General features: G+C 41.6%; 1 pseudogene; it reads left to right on the top strand.

Annotated features, from left to right (window-relative positions):
* Window positions 1–898: 898 nt before the first annotated feature.
* On the top strand, window positions 899–19477 carry LOC145545675 (retinol dehydrogenase 16-like; annotated as a pseudogene).
* The last annotated feature ends 877 nt before the right edge of the window (window positions 19478–20354 follow it).

The raw sequence follows: 20354 nt of genomic DNA, 5'->3' as shown, positions 1-20354 counted from the left end.
TGGATAAACAACAAGTTTCTACTGTTTAGCATAGACATCTATAGCCATATCCTGTGATAAACCAAAAGAATATTAAATAAAGAATGTCTATATGTGTGTAATAGTCACTTTGCTATACAGCAGAGATGGCACTGCATTGTAAATCAACTATACTTCAATAAAAACTATATTATGTTATTTTCTTATTCATTTTTAAAAGTCAAATCATTGTTGACTTACAATGTTGACTTACAAAAATCATTGCTGATTTACATTATTGTGTTACAATGTTTGTACAGTAAAGTGATTCAATTACACATGTATATATATTTTTTTCAGATTCCTTTCCCTTACAGGTTGTTACAAAATATTAAGTACAGTTTGCTGTGCTCTACGGTAGGTCTTTGTTGGTTACCTCCTTTATATATAGTAGTGCATTTATGTTAATCCCAAACTTCTAATTTATCCCTACTCCCATTTCTTCTTTGGCAACCATAAGTTTGTTTTCTATGTTTGTGAGTCTGTTTCTGTTTTGTATATAAGTTCATTTGTGTTTTTTTTAGATTCCACACTTAAGGAATATCATAAAATAGATGTCTTTTTCTTTCTGGCTTACTTCACTTAGTATGATAATCTCTAGGTCTATTCATGTTGCTGCAAATAGCATTATTTTATTCTTTTTTTATGGCCAAGTAGCAACACAGTTTATAGTAAGAAAAAGAATGGAAACATATAATGAAAGCTTATCAGGCTCACTATTTTCATTCAAAAAAATTCTTTTAGTAAGAAAAAGTTGTTTTGGCTTCTATGTGAGTCAGGTTCTGGGGATTGAGCTGGAGACAAGATAGATACTGCTCTTGCCCTCGTGGAGCCTTGCAGGGGAGATGCCGGAGTCCTGCTCCAGCTGGTCCAGGGGTTCCCTCAGGATGGACGGCATTGGCGAAGGGAAGAGAAGACACAGTGAGTCTAGGCAGGTGTGAAGCAGCGTCTGAGCTTTATTTTTCAAAGGGAGTTTTTATATCTTAAATTGTACATAGAGGAAAATGTAAAATGTAGAGTCATGCCAAATCAGCTCAACGGGTCAGCAGTTTTTGACCCCTATCAAAACCAGGATACTTTTTTTATATCTTAATTACAGAAGTCTCATGTTGTTTACATCATCTTCTGGCCTAGAGGCCTGCTAACATCTTATGACTCTTTATTGATAAGGGTTGATCAGCCAGAACACCTTTTCTAAAAGTATTTTTGTGTCAGGCACAGAACATACCAGCTAGATTAACAATTGTCTTATTATTTTTATATTAGTGCTAAACCTTTATTTATATAAGTCTCTAACTATTATACTTTTATTATACAGGTTCAACATGTTAGGAGCAAAAACATAGCAAGTAAATATAGATCGAATAACAGTTTTACAGAATAATATTTCTTACGTTTTTCTGATAGGCTTTCTCCCCCTCGAAGGGTTCTGTGCCCATTGGGAATTTTTATGCGTTCAGGCTCTCAATGCTGTTTATTGTTAAGGAGCAGTCATGCACATTAGCTCTAAAGGCACAGGCACATTTATCAAACAAACTAAGATGCTAACAAGAGGAGTTTAGATTAAAATACTCTCTTTTATGGATAATCTTATAGAGTGCTGCCGTTCGGGGGGCATGTCAATTAAAGTTTTATCGATTTAAATAAAGTTTAAATCGACCTGGTTAGGAAAGGATCAGGGAAGGCCTTCTGCCTAAGTCACAGAAATTAGGGAGCAGTCTATTACAGCAAGCATCAGAAAGATAGATATCATCTTTAAGGTGAGCGCCGAGGCAGCTTATCAAGATCCCTGAGGCCTGAGTTGCCTTGCTCGTCAGGTCTTCTCCTCACCCATATTTACTGTCTCCATAAATCATTGTTGTCCTTCAGAGTTCCCTCTTAAGTGTCCTTGTGATGACATTGTAACTCAAGTTTGTCTCTGGGCTGTATATCACATTCCTCAGTTTATTTCTTATCTCTCTAAATCCTGTTATCCCCTAGTAACTTAAGCTCATCATCTCCTAAAAAGGCTTTTAGCTATTAGTATCTCTAAAATTCCTAGTTTCTATAAGCTATAGTAAAATATGCCAACACTACAACATATCTTAAACTTTTAGTTTCTAACTATTCTTAATTATTCCTAACCCCTAAACTCAGTAAACTTCTTTTGCCATAAACATTCCCCTTACAGGAAGGTTTCCGATAACAATGTTTCCCATGGTCTCAAGCTGCAGTCTATGTGTTCATCCTGGAGCATTCTTTGTAAAGATCCTTGAACAAATGTCAATAGTTAACTTTATGGATCATAACATTCTTTCCAGCCAACTCAACTGGAGGAAGGAAAGGACAAGTCAGAATCACAAGACCTAACTCCTTCATCCTGGGACCGTGCCCGCGGGATGAGGAGAGGGGTTTGGGGCCGTGCCTCCATTTTGTCAGTAATGCCTATCACGGCTCCCAACAGGGAGACATACATTAAATAACTAAAGACACAAATAGACATATAATTACAAACTCTGATAACTACTATGTAGATTAAGGACAAAGACCACTTAGAAAAATCCAACAAAATGTGGGTAGTGGAACACAGAGCAGTGTAGAAACTCAGAAGGAGCCTCACAAAAGAGAGAAGTTAGATATCTTCGTGTGCTAAAATGGAGTTCATTGTAAGTATGCACAGTAAGGAAAGCCTGTGTGTTCTGGTTTGGGTAGAAGTCCATATGCAGTTGGTTAAAACAAGCCCCATTGTTCTTTAGTCAGTAGTGAGTCTTCATTTAGGTCTAATGAGGATCTAACATACTTCATTTGCTCAAAGTTCACAGTTCTCTAATATCTTTGGCTGTTACAGTAAAAACACAGTGCTCAGTTTTGATATCCCATTGGTGCATGTTGTCTCTTGTGGAGCATTCTTCATCAGCTGGAAAGGCAAATAAATGATGAGAAGTTATCCTGGAAGATCTGACTAATTCGAATTGCTGGGTCAGAACAGTCCAGATGTACTGAAACTCAAGAAATGAAAATGACTAGAAGTTTATTCAGATGAAGAATGGGGAAAACAGGGTCCAGTATAGAGGTCACAGGGTAGCAAAGAATTTGGCATCTTCCATACTCTGGAAAACTCAGCAGTGGCCACAGGACTGGAAGAGGTCAGTCTTCGTTCCAATCCCAAAGAAAGGCAATGCCAAACAATGCTTAAACTACCGCACAATTGCACTCATCTCACATGCTAGTAAAGTAATACTCAAAATTCTCCAAGCCAGGCTTCAGCAATACGTGAACCGTGAACTTCCAGATGTTCAAGCTGGTTTTAGAAAAGGCAGAGGAACCAGAGATCAAATTGCCAATATCTGTTGGATCATGAAAAAGCAAGAGAGTTCCAGAAAAACACCTATTTCTGCTTTATTGACTATGCCAAAGCCTTTGACTGTGTGGATCACAATAAACTGTGGAAAATTCTGAAAGAGATGGGAATACCAGACCATCTGACCTGTCTCTTGAGAAACCTGTATGCAGGTCAGGAAGCAACAGTTAGAACTGGACATGGAACAACAGACTGGTTCCAAATAGGAAAAGGAGTCCGTCAAGGCTGTATATTGTCACCCTGCTTATTTAACTTATATGCAGAGTACATCATGAGAAACGCTGGGCTGGAAGAAACACAAGCTGGAATCAAGATTGCCAGGAGAAATATCAATAACCTCAGATAGGCGGATGACACCACCCTTATGGCAGAAAGTGAAGAAGAACTAAAGAGCCTCTTGATGAAGGTGAAAGAGGAGAGTGAAAAAGTTGGCTTAAAGCTCAACGTTCAGAAAACTAAGATCATGGCATCTGGTCCCATCACTTCATGGGAAATAGATGGGGAAACAGTGGAAACAGTGTCAGACTTTATTTTTTGGGGCTCCAAAATCACTGCTGATGGTGATTGCAGCCATGAAATTAAAAGATGCTTACTCCTTGGAAGGAAGGTTATGGCCAACCTAGATAGCATATTTAAAAGCAGAGACATTACTTTGTCAACAAAAGTCCGTCTAGTCAAGGCTATGGTTTTTCCAGTGGTCATGTATGGATGTGAGAGTTGGACGGTGAAGAAAGCTGAGCGCCGAAGAATTGATGCTTTTGAACTGTGTTGTTGGAGAAGACTCTTGAGAGTCCCTTGGACTGCATGGAGATCCAATCAATCCATCCTAAAAGAGATCAATCCTGGATGTTCATTGGAAGGTCTGATGTTGAAGCTGAAACTCCAATACTTTGGGCACCTCATGCGAAGAGTTGACTCATTGGAAAAGACTCTAATGCTGGGTAGGATTGGGGGCGGGAGGAGAAGGGGACGACAGAGGATGAGATGGTTGGATGGCATCACCGACTCGATGGACATGGGTTTGGGTAGACTCCGGGAGTTGGTGATGGACAGAGAGGCCTGGCGTGCTGCAATTCATGGGGTCGCAAAGAGTCGGACACGACTGAGCGACTGAACTGAACTGATACTCTGGAAGGAGTAAGCAATGGAGAGAAGGGTGTGAGCTGAAGAAGGGACTTGTCCCATAAGGCCTTATCATTCGTTTGGTAGGAGGCTTTGTGCTAAGGACAAAAGGAAGCCATGCCAGGGGCAACATGATCTGAGTTGTACCTTTGTGAGACTACTCTAACCCTTGGGTGGAGAAGGACTATAGAAAATCAAACAGGATTCAGAGACCACTGAAGAGACAATTGTAAGGTTCAGCCTAGGCGTGGTAGAGTCTCTGGACAGACTGTGGAAATGGAAAGAAGTTGTTAGATTCTAGGTTTATTTTAGAAACAGAATCAATAAGACACAGTAGAGGGGACTCTACTTGATGCTCTATGATGACCTAAATGGGAGAGAGAAGCTGCTTAGTCGTGTCTGACATTTTGCAACCCTATTGACTGTAGCCTATCAGGCTCCTCCATCCATGGGATTTTTCAGGCAAGAATACTGGAGTGGGTTGCCATTTCCTTCTCCAGGGGATCTTCCTGACCCAGGGATAGAACCCAGGTCTCCCGCATTGCAGGCAGATGCTTTACCAGCTGAGCCACCAGGGAAGCCCAAATGGAAAGGAAAACCAAAAAAGAGGGGATATATGTATGCATGCATGCTCAGTCACTCAGCTGTGTCTGACTCTATGTGACTCCATGGACTGTAGCCCACCAGGTTCCTCTGTCCATGGGATTTCCCAGGCAATAATACTGGAATGGGTTGAGCAAGCTCCAGGAGTTGGTGATAGACAGAGAAGACTGGTGTGCTGCAGTCCATGGGGTTGCAAAGAGTCGGACACGATGGAGTGACTGAACTGAACTGGGTTGCCATTTCCTTTACCAGGGGATCTTCCTCACCCAAGGATCAAACCCACGTCTCTTGTGTCTCCTGCATTGGCAGGCAGGTTCTTTACCACTGCGCCACCTGGGAATTCCAGGATTTATGTATATGTATAGCTTTTTCACTGTTCTGCAGAAACTAACACAACATTGTAAAGCAACTATACCCAATTAAAAAAAAGGTACATCTAATCAACATCTGGATTGCACATGGAGCCTGAGGGAGCAAGAAGGGTTAGGAATGACTCTCAGGTTTCCAGTTTGTGTAACTGGGTGGAGAGATGATATTTATTAAAATAAGAAAGGTTTAAGAAGAAAGTAATTTGGGACAGGAAGCTGAATAATAGTTCTCTTTCAAGATGTTAAATCTGATATATTATTTCTATATGAGTGTTGTATTTTATATTTTATAGGTTAACATTGTTTATGAACCTCTGATTCTGTATAACAGAGATGTCAAGAAGACAGTAGGGTACAAGAATATGAATTCTATAAGAGAAATATCAATTAAAGTTACTCTGAGAGAGTCTCAGCCCTTTGGAAGTTACTCATAGCTTTCATTTCTCCAGCCAGATAAAGTCTATCTTTCCTCTTTGATCTTGGTACATCTCATAGCTTTTATCTTTCTCTCTCTCTCTCTCTTTTGACTTTATATTTAGAGAGGTTTTAGACTCACAGCAGAATTGAACAGAAAGTACTGAGTTCCCATATACACTCTACCCCACGCGTGACAGCCTCTTTCACTATGAAATGTCCCACACCTGAATAGTATATTTGTTACAATTGATGAACCTACATGGACACATCTTTATCACCTGTAGTCTGTAGTTTACACTGGGTTCACTCTTTGTGTCATACCTTCTGTGATTTTTGACAAATGTATAATGACAGGTATCTGTGGTAGGAGATAGATGGGCCTGTGGGCTGGACAGCTAGTGTTTGTCAAGTGGAGTAGAATTGAAGCTTTTTTTTTCACCCTGACACTCCAAGAACAAAGCTAGTGGTAGAAGCTGAGCTCTGCTGAAGTAAAGAGATAAGATGACCCCTCCTGAGGTCAAGAAAAACTTCGCTGTCTGCACATGTGCAGGAAGGCTCCTTGGGGGTCAAAAAGGGAGGGGGTACCACCCAGAATTAGTGTGGACATACCCCCACAGGCCTCTGTGGTGGGATCCATCTTAGCAAATAGCTGTGCTCGAATGTTGCAGAGGGTCCTAGAACCGATCAGGTGTGAAAAAAAAACAAGATAATTGGCCAAAGATGAACAAAGACCAGGAAAGATCATCCTATATAAATGATTTAAGTCACTTCTCCACTGGGCTCCTCATTAGATAGGATGCTCACCCTCTTTTTCTTTGGGTGTGTAATTTCTGCCTTGTTTCTGTCTTAAACAGTTTCTCTGTATGCTCTCCCACAAGTAACGCTGTGTCTCCAAAAATAAACTTTGTACCGATTTTTACGGCTTTTGCCTCCTTGAAACATCCTTGCTTTCCATGGGGATAAGAGCCAGGAAAAATGTGCTTCTGACTTCTAGCCCCTGGTGATCTAGTGGCTAGGGTTTCCAGTTTTCATCCAGGCTACCCTGGTTCAACTTCCAGGCAGGGAACAAAGAACTCTTTTCAGGACTGCTCATTGTTGACTGTCTGAAATCATGCCCACCATTACAGTATCATCTAGAATAGTTTCACTGTCCTAAAAATTGTCTACATTTTACCTATTCATCGTGCTCTCCTCCTAACATCTAGTTATCACTTCTTAGTGTTTTTGCAATAGTTTTTGTGTATTTCTTGAGTTTCCCTTCTTGATCTTAAATATGTATATTTACTTACTTATCTTTCTCTTTTACTGTCTTTACATAATAAGGATGTTAAAATAAATTAATATTTTTGAATTGAACACTAAATATCAGATAACATTAAGATTAAATTAATTATAATTATGATCTTTATTCTACAAAGTTGCTTAAATGTATTTTTTTTGTTTGTTTAAAAGAGGAGAGAACAGAGAAGGAAAAATCAATTTGCAGTCTGCAAATCTTAATAGCAACAGTTTTAATTTTGACAAATTCTGTTTTGAAGAATCAAGATGTATCTATTTCTGAATGCTTGAAGTTGCCAACTGACTCATTATCTCCTTTCTTTACCTAATATCAATACATCTAAATTTTTGTCAAATACTCCTTGTTTAAAACAGCATGACCAGAATAGGAGTTTCATATTAATTCCTAAACCTGATAGAATCATCCTGCATTCCTATTTTCAAATACATTCCTCAAAAGCCTCTTAAATAACCAACCTTCAGAATTATTATATCGAAAGTTAATCTTTATAGGAGTCATTAACTAAATTGAGTAGATTAAGGGTAAACTAGAAAATAATAAAAAGCAGGCAAACATAACCCTAACCTGTTTGAGTCTGGAAGAATTTTCTTTTGTCTTAAAGGGAAGGACAGGTTTCTGCCATGTGGCTGTACCTGGCGGTCCTCGTGGGCCTGTACTACCTCCTGCGCTGGTATTGGGAGAGGCAAGTGGTGAGACACCTTCAGAACAAGTTCATCTTCATCACGGGCTGTGACTCGGGCTTTGGGAACCTCCTGGCCAGGCAGTTGGACCTGTGAGGTTGAAGGTCCTGGCTGCATGTCTGACAGAGCAGGGGGCCAAGCAGCTGAGGAACCAGACATCAGACAGGCTGCAGACGGTGATCCTGGACGTCACCAAGACAGAGAGTGTTGCTGCGGCCACCGAGTGGGTGAAGGAAAGTGTAGGGGACAGAGGTATGGCCAGGGGAAGTCTGTCCACTGGATAGGCTGCTTTGTCTTCAGTGTTTTAGAATTAGCAAAAATCATGCCAAATGAAAAGTCTTGGGAATCAGGGTGGGGATATATTTGGGACATGTTTTATTACATGAAGACTCAAAAATACATTAGCATTCATGGAGTAAGTGAACATATTTGGGACTGGCCTAAAAAAGTCAGGTTGTATGAAATATGTGTGTATCAGAGTGGAAGGTAAAACAGTGAGAAAACAGGTTTAATAGGTAAGAGTATGTATAGGTAGGGAAGGCTAGAAGGCTATAGAATGAAGGCTCTAAAGGCAATGAGGGGAAAGAAAGAGGTGACTCTGGTGCAGAAACTGTAATTTGCATGTGTGGTATCCTCTGAAAATCCAGAGTGAAAATGTTAACTCTGCCATGAGCAGGCTGCCATTATGCTGCTTGTATATAATTTTACATGTCTTTTCTTTAGAATAGTGTAAAACTGTCTTTCTCAAACTTAGCAAATGGTTAGAGTCAGAAAAACCTACTGTATCCAGGGAGGGTTCTGGAAATGTCTTGATTGTTCGGTCAGTGCCGACAGTGAATTTATGAAGAGTTGATCTTGAGAAAATAATTGAGATCAAGGTATACCCAAACTCCTGTCACCAAGACCCAAGCAAAATCTGTGTGTACTGTCCCCTCTCATCAGTCCTGGCGTGAGTTTCTCAGACAGCCCAGGCAAGCAGCAGAGAGGGCTTCCTGTGAGGCTAAGTAGGTGCCTGACCTTTGGCAAGGGAGCAGCCAGATTTCTCAATTTTCTAGAAGAAAGTCCAGGGCTGACCATTGGGATCTGGAAGTGGTATGTCCTTCAGCAAGTGAGCATTCTGCAGACTAATAGCTGTAGGTGTTGGTTCTTTCTCCCTTTCTTGCATTCACCTGGCCTTGACCCATGTGCATCCTGGGCAACAACTCTGAATACAGGGAATCCCTGAGAGAGAGGCTGAAGCCGAGGAAAGGCACGTTGACCGTCCCACTGCCCGTGCTGCGCTCAACATGAAGGAACTGCTGTTGTTGTTCAGTCACTAGGTCGTGTCTGACCCAATGGACTGAAGCCTGCCAGGCTCCTCTGTCCATGGGATTTTCCAGGCAAGAATGCTGCAGTGGGTGGCCATTTCTTTCTCCAGGGGATCCTCCCATTCCAGGGATCAAACCCACATCTCCTGCATCTGCTGCATTGGCGGGCGGATTCTTTACCACTAGCGCCACCCGGGAAGCCTGAAGGAACTGCTGCTGTCTCTCAAGTTTTGCCTGTTTCTTCCTTGCATCGCCCTTCTGCTCCCAGTGCTGAAAGCAAATCGAGAATTAATTCCCTCTGCCCATGCTGTGTGGTCCTCTCAGCTGCAAGTGTTCTAGTCATTGGCACAGGTGGAGGACACTTTATCCTTATTTTTGTAAAAGGCTTTGGGACCGTGTTGTTGGGGCGGGGGTGCTGTTTAAATGTCTTCTTTTGGCACTTTGGCAACATGCTTGTTCACAATTACTGAGAGCAGCATGATTTTCTAGTTTAAATTCATGACACAAAAACTTACTAAATTTTTGTTTGAACTACAGAGCTACTGAGGCCAAATAAAAGAGGGTGAGATATTGCCTTGCTTCAGGCTGAATGTCCAGCTGGTCACTGTAGAGGCTCTGCACTGCACATCAGATCAAAGGCGTGAAAATGCATCCACACCCACGTAGAGAAAAGATTTTCTCTTAGTTAAAAAGTAAATTTTAAAATAAAGCTTTATTTGAAAACAAACTAGTGCTAGAAATAAAACTATCACAACTAACTATAATTCATTTTAATTGGTGATTTGCTGTGACTGTAGCTATCATCACAAACACTTGGAAATTCTGTTGATGTGAGAAAATTGAACTCTTAAATTGTTTACAGAACAATGGACCATTAATTAGGTTGACATGTATTTTGTAATCATTTATTTCAAAAAGCGTTCTATTTGGTCACATTATTTCAAGATCTTGGAGTGAATAAGGACTTTTTACTGCCTCAAGCATTTTCATAAACACCCCAAAATTCCTTAAGCCCCAGGATGCATGTCTCCTTTGAAGTTTCGCTTTTCTCTCCCTCTCCCATAGTAATGAGAGAAAAAATGAAAAGGGGGTTTGGCCCTTTCAGAGATAAGTCTCCGTATGTTAATGAAAGGTTGAAGCCTCAAAACCTCACACTCTCAATGTTCCAGAAATAAGCTTCCTCCTTAAGGAGCTAAATCTGATGCATTGGGAACTGCTGATGCCCATGGCTTCCTGTGATCACCGTTTTCTTCATTCCATGTCTCTGAATTGGAGCCTCTCCTTTAAAGGCCACCCCTGGCTAAAGCCTTCTCTCTAAATCTAGTTACGCATACTTTTCTGACTTTTTGGAATTTAATCTTGGTTGTACTATTTATCAGTGTAGTCCCTTTTTTCAATATAACTTTTATTGCAAGCAATTTTAAATTTCTTGAGAGAATGACTGACGTCTTAACTATTTGCATAAATATTATTTACACATACAGTCTCCTATGAGACTGGATGACATTGGCACATAAGAATCAGTGAACACCCCAGCACAGATCCCTCACTCTCTTCCCCTTTAAAAAAATGGGATATACTTGCTTTACAATGTTGTGTTGGTTTCTGCTGTACAACAAAATGAATCAGCTATAAGCATACATATATCCCCTCTCTCTTGGACCTCTCCCCCACCCCCTTCCCCCATCCCACCATCTGGGTCATCACAGAGCCCTGCTCTGAGCTCCCTGTACTATACAGCAGGTACTCTCTGCCTTTTGAGAATGGGATCTCTGAAGTGGAGAATGGCCTCTGTTGGGATTTTGAGCCAAGGAAATAAATTGTGGCAGATGTCACTTCTTTTCTATTCCCATACCCCATCCTCTGCAAAGTTCTAAAAAATGAATAAAGGAGAGAAAGTAATATTACTTAAAAAAAAAGTGATACTGATATTGGGGAATCATTACTTAAAGACCATTCTCACAATATAAGAGTGTATATTCTCTTCCTTCCAGTCTTTTTGGGTTATGAGAGTGGTGGAGAGAAGACCAGGAATTATGAGACAATGAAAGAAATGTGAAGGGGTTTCCAAGGTGGTGATAATGGTAAAGAACCCACTTGCCAATGCAGGAGATGTAAGAGATGTGGGTTTGATCCCTGGGTTGAGAAGATCCCCTGGAGGAGGGCATGGCAACCCACTCCAGCATTCTTGCCTGGAGAATCCCATGGACAGAGGAGCCTGGCAGGCTATGGTCCATGGGGTGAAGTGGCTTAACACACACACACACGAAGGAACATGAAATTTAAGACCTTTCCCTTTGTTTATTTTTGTAAGGTACAATCTGTTCTGAGTTACTGCCCTGTTGCCAGGACCCTGCCACCTGAGTCAATTTACTCTGAACATCGCCCAACATTGGCAATTTTTGGTCAGTGTGTGAGAAAACACCAGAATGTATCAAAAATCATAGGGACAGTACAGTAGTTTATTGGTTAAAAGTTAATATTTTAATTAAATATTAAAATTAATATTGGTTAAAAATTAATATTTGAGTTACTAAGTTTGGCTTCCCTGGTGGCTCAGACGGTAAAGCATCTGCCTGCAATGCGGGAGACCTGGGTTCAATCCCTGGGTTCAATCCCTGGATTGGGAAAATCTCCTGGAGAAGGAAATGGCAATCCACTCCAGTGTTCTTGCCTGGAAAATTCCATGGACGGAGGAGCCTGGTAGGCTACAGTCCATGGGGTCGCAAAGAGTCAGACACGACTGAGCCAGTTCACTTCAAGGTTGTACAGGGTTCAAGATAAATTGGAAAGGAGTTAAGATTATCTTTGATTTCACTCTCTGTTAGTCACTCATATTTCCATTGTTTTTTAAAAGGAAGGCAAGTATAGTACTATCATCTCAGGTATGGGAGAGTGTGAGAGTTAATAACTGAGTCATGAGAACATACTGCTTCAGGATATTGCATGCAAAGCTTAATGATATAAAAATAAGTAATTTTTAGTCCTGTTGTTTAATGAGTTCTGCAAGGTTTTCAAAGCAAAGAAGGGGCAATGGGGCTGAGGCCTGCTGGGCTCATTACTTTCCTGGAAGCCTGAGACATCTTAGTTGCGTCCCATTCTTATAACAACCACCTCTACTCTTTCCAGCTCACTGCATCTCTCCCCCAGATCCCAAATTTTCAGGCCCACCAGGACCTCCAATCCATTGATCCAAGTGTTTTTCACAAATCCTCATCCCTGGATTTTCCCTGTCTTCATTCCATGATCTGTTACTGTGATCACCCCACTGCATATGCCTGACACTCTCTCATCCCCTTTTCTCTCTTAGTAGTACTTGGTAAAACTACAAGCTTGAGTAATACCATCTCTCACTGCCCCATGCCTGCCCTTGTGGAAAAATTCATGATCACAATCCTCTAGTGAGCTTTTATGCTGTTGCTATTGTATATGGTTATACTCCATTCATTCTCCTAATTTCCAAACAATCATTTCAAACTTTTCCTCTCTTCATACCTCCAACTTATTACCTCCTACCCTTGCTCTGGGCTGATGACCTACTTAACTGAGAAAAACTGAAGCAATTGGGAGAGAATTTCCCCAGACTCTTCCTATCTCCTCTACCCACCTACCATCATCTGTACCAGCACAGCCTGCCCTACCTTCCTTTTGTGTAAATCCAGTCCACTCAGTTGTGCAATAGAGCATATTCCTTTCAGCCTATTCAGCACACCCTTCCAGTGGTTCTACCCTCTATCTTGTCTGTTGAACCATTAATGTTTTGCTCTCCATCACCTATTTCTCCCATCTTGCCATCCTCTTACTGCTACCTCCAGTCACCACCACCAAATCTTTTTCTTGTTACCATCAAATTCCTCTGTGGATTTGTCTATGCTCATGGCCTTCAATCCCTCTTCCTATTTTCTACTGAAATGTTTCCAATCATGCACCCACAGCCACCACTCTTCCCAAACTGCTTTTATCATGGTATCCAATGACCTCCACCTTCTACACCCAAGGGATAATTCTCAGTCCTTACTCTACTTGTCATAGCAACATTTGACCACTTTCTCTATCTCTCTCCTTCTTGATACACCCTCTATCCTTGGTTTCCAGAGCACCATTCTCTCTTTTTTTTTTTTATTTTTATAAATTTATTTATTTTAGTTGGGGGCTAATTACTTTACAATATTGTAATAGTTTTTGCCATATATTGACATGAATCAGCCATGGGTTTACATGTGTTCCCCTTCCTGGACCCCCCACCCACCTCCCTCCCCATCCCATCCCTCTGGGTCATCCCATTGCTCCGGCCCTGAGACCTTGTCTCATGCATCGAACATGGAATGGTGTTCTGTTTCACATACGATAAAATACATGTTTCAATGCTATTCTCCCAGAATGTCCCACCCTCACCTTCTCCCTCAGAGTCCATAAAATTGTTCTATGCATCTGTGTCTCTTATTCTGTCTCGCATATAGGGTTATCGTTACCATCTTTCAAATTCCATATATATGCATTAGTATACTGTATTGGTGTTTTTCTTTCTGGCTTACTTCACTCTGTATAATGGGCTCCAGTTTCATCCATCTCAGTAGAACCGATTCAAATGTATTTTTTTTAATGGCTGAGTAATATTCCATTGTGTATATGTACCACAGCTTCCTTATCCATTCGTCTGCTGATGGACATCGAGGTTGCTTCCACGTCCTGGCTATTGTAAACAGTGCCACGATGAACATTGGGGTACACGCATCTCTTTCAATTCTGGTTTCCTCGGTGTATATGCCCAGCAGTGGGATTGCTGGGTCATATGGCAGTTCTATTCCCAGTTTTTTAAGGAATCTCCACACTGTTCTCCATAGTGGCTGTACTAGTTTGCATTCCCACCAACAGTGTAAGAGGGTTCCCTTTTCTCCACACCCTCTCCAGCATTTATTGCTTGTAGACTTTTGGATAGCAGCCATTCTGACTGGTGTGAAATGATACCTCATTGTGGTTTTGATTTGCATTTCTCTAATAATGAGTGATGTTGAGCATCTTTTCATGTGTTTGTTAGCCATCTGTATGTCTTCTTTGGAGAAATGTCTGTTTAGTTCTTTGGCCCATTTTTTGATTGGGTCGTTTATTTTTCTGGAATTGAGCTGCAGAAGTTGCTTGTATATTTTTGAGATTAATTGTTTGTCTGTTGCTTCATTTGCTATTATTTTCTCCCATTCTGAAGGCTGTCTTTTCACCTTGCTTATAGTTTCCTTTGTTGTGCAAAAGCTTTTAATTTTAATTAGGTCCCATTTGTTTATTTTTGCTTTTATTTCCAATATTCTGGGAGGCAGAGCACCATTCTCTTAACAACTTATTTCCTCTTGTCTCAGTATTTTCTCTCAGTTTCCTTTGCTGGTTTCTCCATTTCCCCCAGATCCTTAATGTAGAATGTGCTCAGGGCTTAATTTTTGGACATCTAGGGTAAGAAAAGCTATGATCAACCTAGATGGCATATTAAAAAGCAGAGACATTACTTTGCCAACAAAGGTCCATCTAGTCAAAGCTATGGTTTTTCCAGCAGTCATGTATGGATGTGAGAGTTGGACTATAAAGAAACCTGAGCACCAAAGAATTGATGCTTTTGAACTGTGGTGTTGGAGAAGACTCTTGAAAGTGCTGTGGACAGCAAGGAGATCCAACCAGTCCATTCTAAAGGAAATCAATCCTGAATATTCATTGGAAGGACTGATGCTGAAGCTGAAACTCCAATACTTTGGCCACCTGATGTGAAGAACTGACTCATTTGACAAGACCCTGATGCTGGGAAAGATTGAAGGCAGGAAGAGAAGGGGAGAACAGAGAATGAGATGGTTGGATGGCATCACTGACTCAATGGAAATGAGTTTGAGCCAGGTCCGGAAATTGGTGATGGACAGGGGAGGTTGGTGTGCTGCAGTCCCTGGGTGCAAAGAGTCTGACATGACTGAGCGACTGAACTGAACTGAGGATATTTACATTTATATTTCCAAGCCATATCTCTATCCTGAGTTCCAGACTCAAATTTCTAATAGCTTCCAATTGGATATCTTGAGAAACACCTCAAATTTAACCTTAGTGTGCCAAACACCTGATTATTGCCCATCTCCCAACCTTTCCCATTTCATTAATCGTAACTTCATTCTGTTGTCCATTTCAGGAAAATCATTCTTGGTGTCACTTCTCTCCCTCACCATATTCAAAAAGTCAGAGATTTATATTGTGTCTTTAAAATTTGTTCAGAGATTTTGTTTGTTTGTTTTTTTGATACTGCTGTTTTAGCAATCCAACTCTAGGCATCATCATTTCATGCCTGGATCACTGCAATAACATCCTTCCAGGTGCTTCTGCATCAACTCTTGTCAGTTCAACAGCGCAGACACAGAGTACCTTTTAAAAAATAAATTCAACTATGTCACAGCTCTACTCAAAACCTTACAGTGGGACTTCCTTGGTTGCCCAGTGGTTAAGAATCCTCCTGTCAATGCAGGGGACATGGGTTCAATCCCTGGTCTGGGAAGGTTCCACATGCTGCAGAGTAACTAAGCCCGTGTGCCACAACTACTGAGTCTGTGAGCTGTAACTACTACAGCCCCTATGCCTAAAGCCTGTGCTCCAAAACAAGAGAAGCTATCACAACAATAAGCCTGTACACTGCAAAGAAGAGTCACCCTCACTTCCTGCTTGCCCCAACAAGCGAAAACCTGCTCACAGCAATGAAGATCTAGAGCGAAAAAAGAAAAAAAAAATCCTACAATGGCTTCCTTTGTCACCTGAAGTAAAAGCTAAACTCTTTAAAATGACCTGCAAAGCATTGTATTATCTGGCATCCCATTACTTCCCTGCCTGACTCTCTGCTGTTCCCTAACTATTGCTTTCTGCCCCAGACATGTTGGTCTTCTTGCTGTTCCTCCATCAGGCCAGGCATCCTCCTGCCTGGCAGTATTTATTGCAGCTGTTTTTTCACTTAAACCTATCTAACCTCCAGATGATCCTTGACCCATTTTTCTTCTGTAAAATAGAACTTGCTCAGTTCTCTATTTTACTAGGAACCTTGTCCCAACCACCTTACTCAGTATGGTGACAAACAGTCCTCGCCAGCCCACCCAGTCCCGCTCACTAGCTTTTAAAATCCAGTACTATTTACCACCGTCTAACATACTTTAGGTCTTCCCTGTAGCTCAAACAGTAAATAGTCTGCCTGCAATGCAGGAGACCCAGGTTCAATTCCTGGGTCAGGAAGATCCCCTGGAGAAGGGAATGGCAATCCACTCCAGTATTCTTGCCTGGAGAATCCCAGGGACAGAGGAGCTGGTGGGCTCAGGTCATAGGATTGCAAAGAGTTGGACTCGACTGAGCAACTAACACTACTAACATACTTGCTCAGACTTCCCAGGTGGTGCTAGTGGTAAAGAATCTGGCTGCAATGCAGGAGACCAAATGCAGTTCGATCCCTGGGTCGGGAAGATCCCCTGGAGGAGGGCATGGCAACACACTCCAGTAATCTTGCCTGGAGAATCCCCTGGATAGAGGAGCCGGTGGGCTACAGTCCATAGGGCCACACAGAGTTGGACACGACTGAAGTGACTTACCATGCACACATGAAACATACTTTATAATTTGCCAGTCTATTGGATTTATTGTTTATCTTCCTCAAGAGAATGTGGTTTGAACACTGAAATGATTCATAAATGGGTTTTCTGTCTCTAACTAATACTTTTTGTCTCTACCCCAGGCCTCTGGGGTTTGGTGATCAATGCTGGCATCCTGCTGCTTGCTGCCCTGAATGAATGGTTGACCAAAGATGTCTTCTCCAAGATCTTGAATGTGAACTTTATTGGTTTCATGGAGGTGACACTGAGCTTTCTTCCCCTGATCAGAAAGACCAGGGGATGAGTAGTCAATGTTTCTAGTCCAGCTGGAAGAGTATCCCTGTTTGGCGGTGGCTACTGCATTTCTAAGTACAGAGTAGAAGATTTTTCCAACAGTCTGAGGTAAGACCAAACCTCTGAGGAAGACTTGACTGTGGCTAGGAGTGTATTTGAGAATGGTGAGCCTGGGTTCCTGATACATAGATGGCAACTAAAATGAGAAACTTTGGAAATGGAATGTCCAAATCTTTTCACAATATAAAGTAGTACATTAGGGAATGTGAAAAATGTATTAGGATTTATCTGGTCTTAATTGCCACTCCTGTAAGATTTCTATGTATTTCAAACAAATTTTATGTATTTCTGTAAGACATATATATGTATAAAATATAAATGAATATTACATATGTAATGTACACTTCACATGTGAATGATAAGAGTCTGTCACTAAAAAATTATTTGCCTTATTAAGTACCTTAAGTCACTAAACCTGGCTGACGGTTCTCATAAGGAAAAACTGAACCTTGGTGGGTTAAAGGTAAAGCTCTGGGCCAAGCATTCTATTCACTCCTCACAGAAAACTCATGCATAAGACATGATGATTCTCTACGGTCAAGTGTGAAGTTGAGCCAGGATCTGAACTCAGTTCTGTGGGTGAAAACCTCTGGAGTGGGCGTACAGCAAATATGAACATGAGTATGTGCTGGTGCATAGAGGCACCGACAAGGGGGTGACTTACCTTTTCCTGGGGCAGAGGCCAAGGAAGGCTTCACAAAGACACTGAGTTCTTACCTGAGCAGTAGGTAAGGAGCAAGATGCTCAGGGGTTCAGGGAGCTGTCACAGAGGGGAGAGGGTCTGTAAGAGAGTGGTGTGAGATGGGCAGCAAGAGGCAGCATCAAAGCCCAGATCTGAAGCTTTTCAGAAAGCAATCTATGGGTGTTGGCCCTTCTCATTTTACTTGAACATCTTCCCAAGATGCTTGAGTCTACTCTTTCATATTCTTCCCTGACCCAAATGCCTTTCTTGAAACGTTTCGCCTTGGGCATTCTTTGCTTAAGAAGGGGTGGGATTGATTAGGTCAGACACCGGTATCGTTTCTTTGGTTAACACTCTCTCACCTTGTGTTTCAGAAGGGAGCTCAGTCATTTTGGCATTCGTGTTGTTCTCATAGTACCTGGGAAGTACAAAACACCCATTTTCCCTGACAATATGCAGGATATACTCGAGGGGATCTGGAGTCAAGTGTCCCCAGAGGTGAAAGAGAGCTACGGACAGAAGTACTGTGAAGACTGTAAGTCCTTCCTCTATTCCCCCAGAGTGGGGATGGCAGAGTTATTGGCTTCTCAGGTCCTTGCTGTGTACAGCAGGAGGCCCGACTCGCTTGCTGCTGTCCCTCCTGCTCCACTCAGGCTGTCAGGTTTCCCCTGAGCCCCAACACCAGCTCATCATATGAGAGCTCTGTGGCAGGTGCTATGGAAGAATTAACTCTGTCAGTTCTCATAACCCTAGAAGGAAGGTGTTGGTGTTATCCCTCATTTACAGATAAGGAAACTGAAGCCTGAAATATGGAGTCATTTCCCAAGATTACTCTGCAAGTCAGTGGCAGAGTGATGACTTGAATCCTGTAATGTTTGGACGCGACTGAGCGACTAAGCATGCACACAAACAACATATATATGTGTCTGTTACACACACACACACACATATATATACACACACACACACATATAATGTCGTTCTAGACAACTTTAGCCCAATAGAAATACAATGCTAGCCACAACTGCAAGCCACATATGCAATTTTAATTTTTCTAATAGCCACATTAAAGAAAAACAACAGACAGGTGAATTTAATTCAGAACAGACTCTAACCAGAATACTGTCATTTCAACAAATCAATATAAAAAATTATGACTGAGATATTTTACATTCTTTCTTTGTACTAAGTCTTCGCAACCCAATGTGAATTTTTACATTTATTGTGCATCTCAATCAGATTGACCACATTTCTTATGCTCAGTTGCCACATGTGGCTCTGGCTGCAGTGCTGGACAGCACAGCTGCAGAGCCTGTGCCCTGAGCCCTGCACAGCACTCCAGCAGCTACCCCCTAGCCTCAGACCTGGAAAACAAGACCACTCTCTTCCTGTCCTGTACTCCCCCACTCCTCCAACATTGCTTGTACCTTGTATTTTCTCCTGCTTCTTTTCAAGTTAATGTGTTACCACAGTTCTAACTTTTTTCCCCCTCTATAACAGATTGCCAGTATTTTCATGGCCTCATTGCTAAAGGAAAGGAGAATCTGAGCCCGATCACCAACTGCATGGAGCACGCCCTGACTGCTGTTCACCCTCGTATCCACTACTCTATTGACTGGGACAGCAAATGCTTCACTTTTGCTCTGTCTTATTTACCAACATCTGTGGCAGACTTTATCCTTTGTCATATTTTATAGGCAATCGGGCCCTTAAATGCTTTGTAGTCTGTGGGTTCAACCTAAACACTTGATTCTAGATGGGGAGCAATCATCAGATTTTTCCTCTTGAAAGGAGAACAAACCAGAAGAACATGCAGCTCTCTGCTCCAATGGGTCCTCAGAGACGGTGCCATATTTTAGTTCATAAATTTTCAGATTCTTTCAAAAAATACTTGGTGCACATCTCCAACATTCCAGGCACAGTTCTGGGTGCTAAAGATTCATCCATATACAAAACAAGGTACCTGCCTTGTGGCACTCACTTTCTAGCTGGATCACTCCAGTGTGGGATGACTCTGCCGAGAGAATTTTCAAAGTTCAAAGGGCTATCAAGTCTCTTAACAACCTGGTGTAAGAGGTGTGGGCATGGTCATAGCTACTAACTTGAGAGTCTCACATTATTGGTAGTTTTCTATAATTATTTTCTTTCCAGTAGTTTTTATTTTTTAAATTTTACTTTTCTAAAACTTAAATTAGCTAATCATTAAATTAGTATATCAAATAAATCAATGGCTTAAAAAATTTAGTCCTCTTCTTGTCAACTTTTGAAATACTCAGACTTAACTACCTCTGCCTGGGCTTCCCTTGTAGCTCAAATGGTAAAGAATCCGCCTGCAATGCGGGAGACCTGGGTTCGATCTCTGGATTGGGAAGATCCCCTGGAGAAGGAAATGGCAACCCACTCCAGTATTCTTGCCTGGAAAATCCCATGGACAGAGGGGCCTGGTGGGCTACAGTCCATGGGGTCACAGAATCGGACACAACTGAGCGACTAACACACACACATACACACAACTACCTCTGCCCAGATTCTCTGGCAGTGGTCACCTGCATGACTCTGTGAAAGTGTTCCTCT

Source organism: Giraffa tippelskirchi, chromosome 4 (genome assembly GCF_054371585.1).
Source record: "Giraffa tippelskirchi isolate mGirTip1 chromosome 4, T2T-mGirTip1v1.2.pri, whole genome shotgun sequence".
Lineage (NCBI taxonomy): Eukaryota > Metazoa > Chordata > Mammalia > Artiodactyla > Giraffidae > Giraffa > Giraffa tippelskirchi.
Note: the sequence above shows the minus strand (reverse complement) of the source record. Positions and strands in the feature narration are given on the sequence as shown.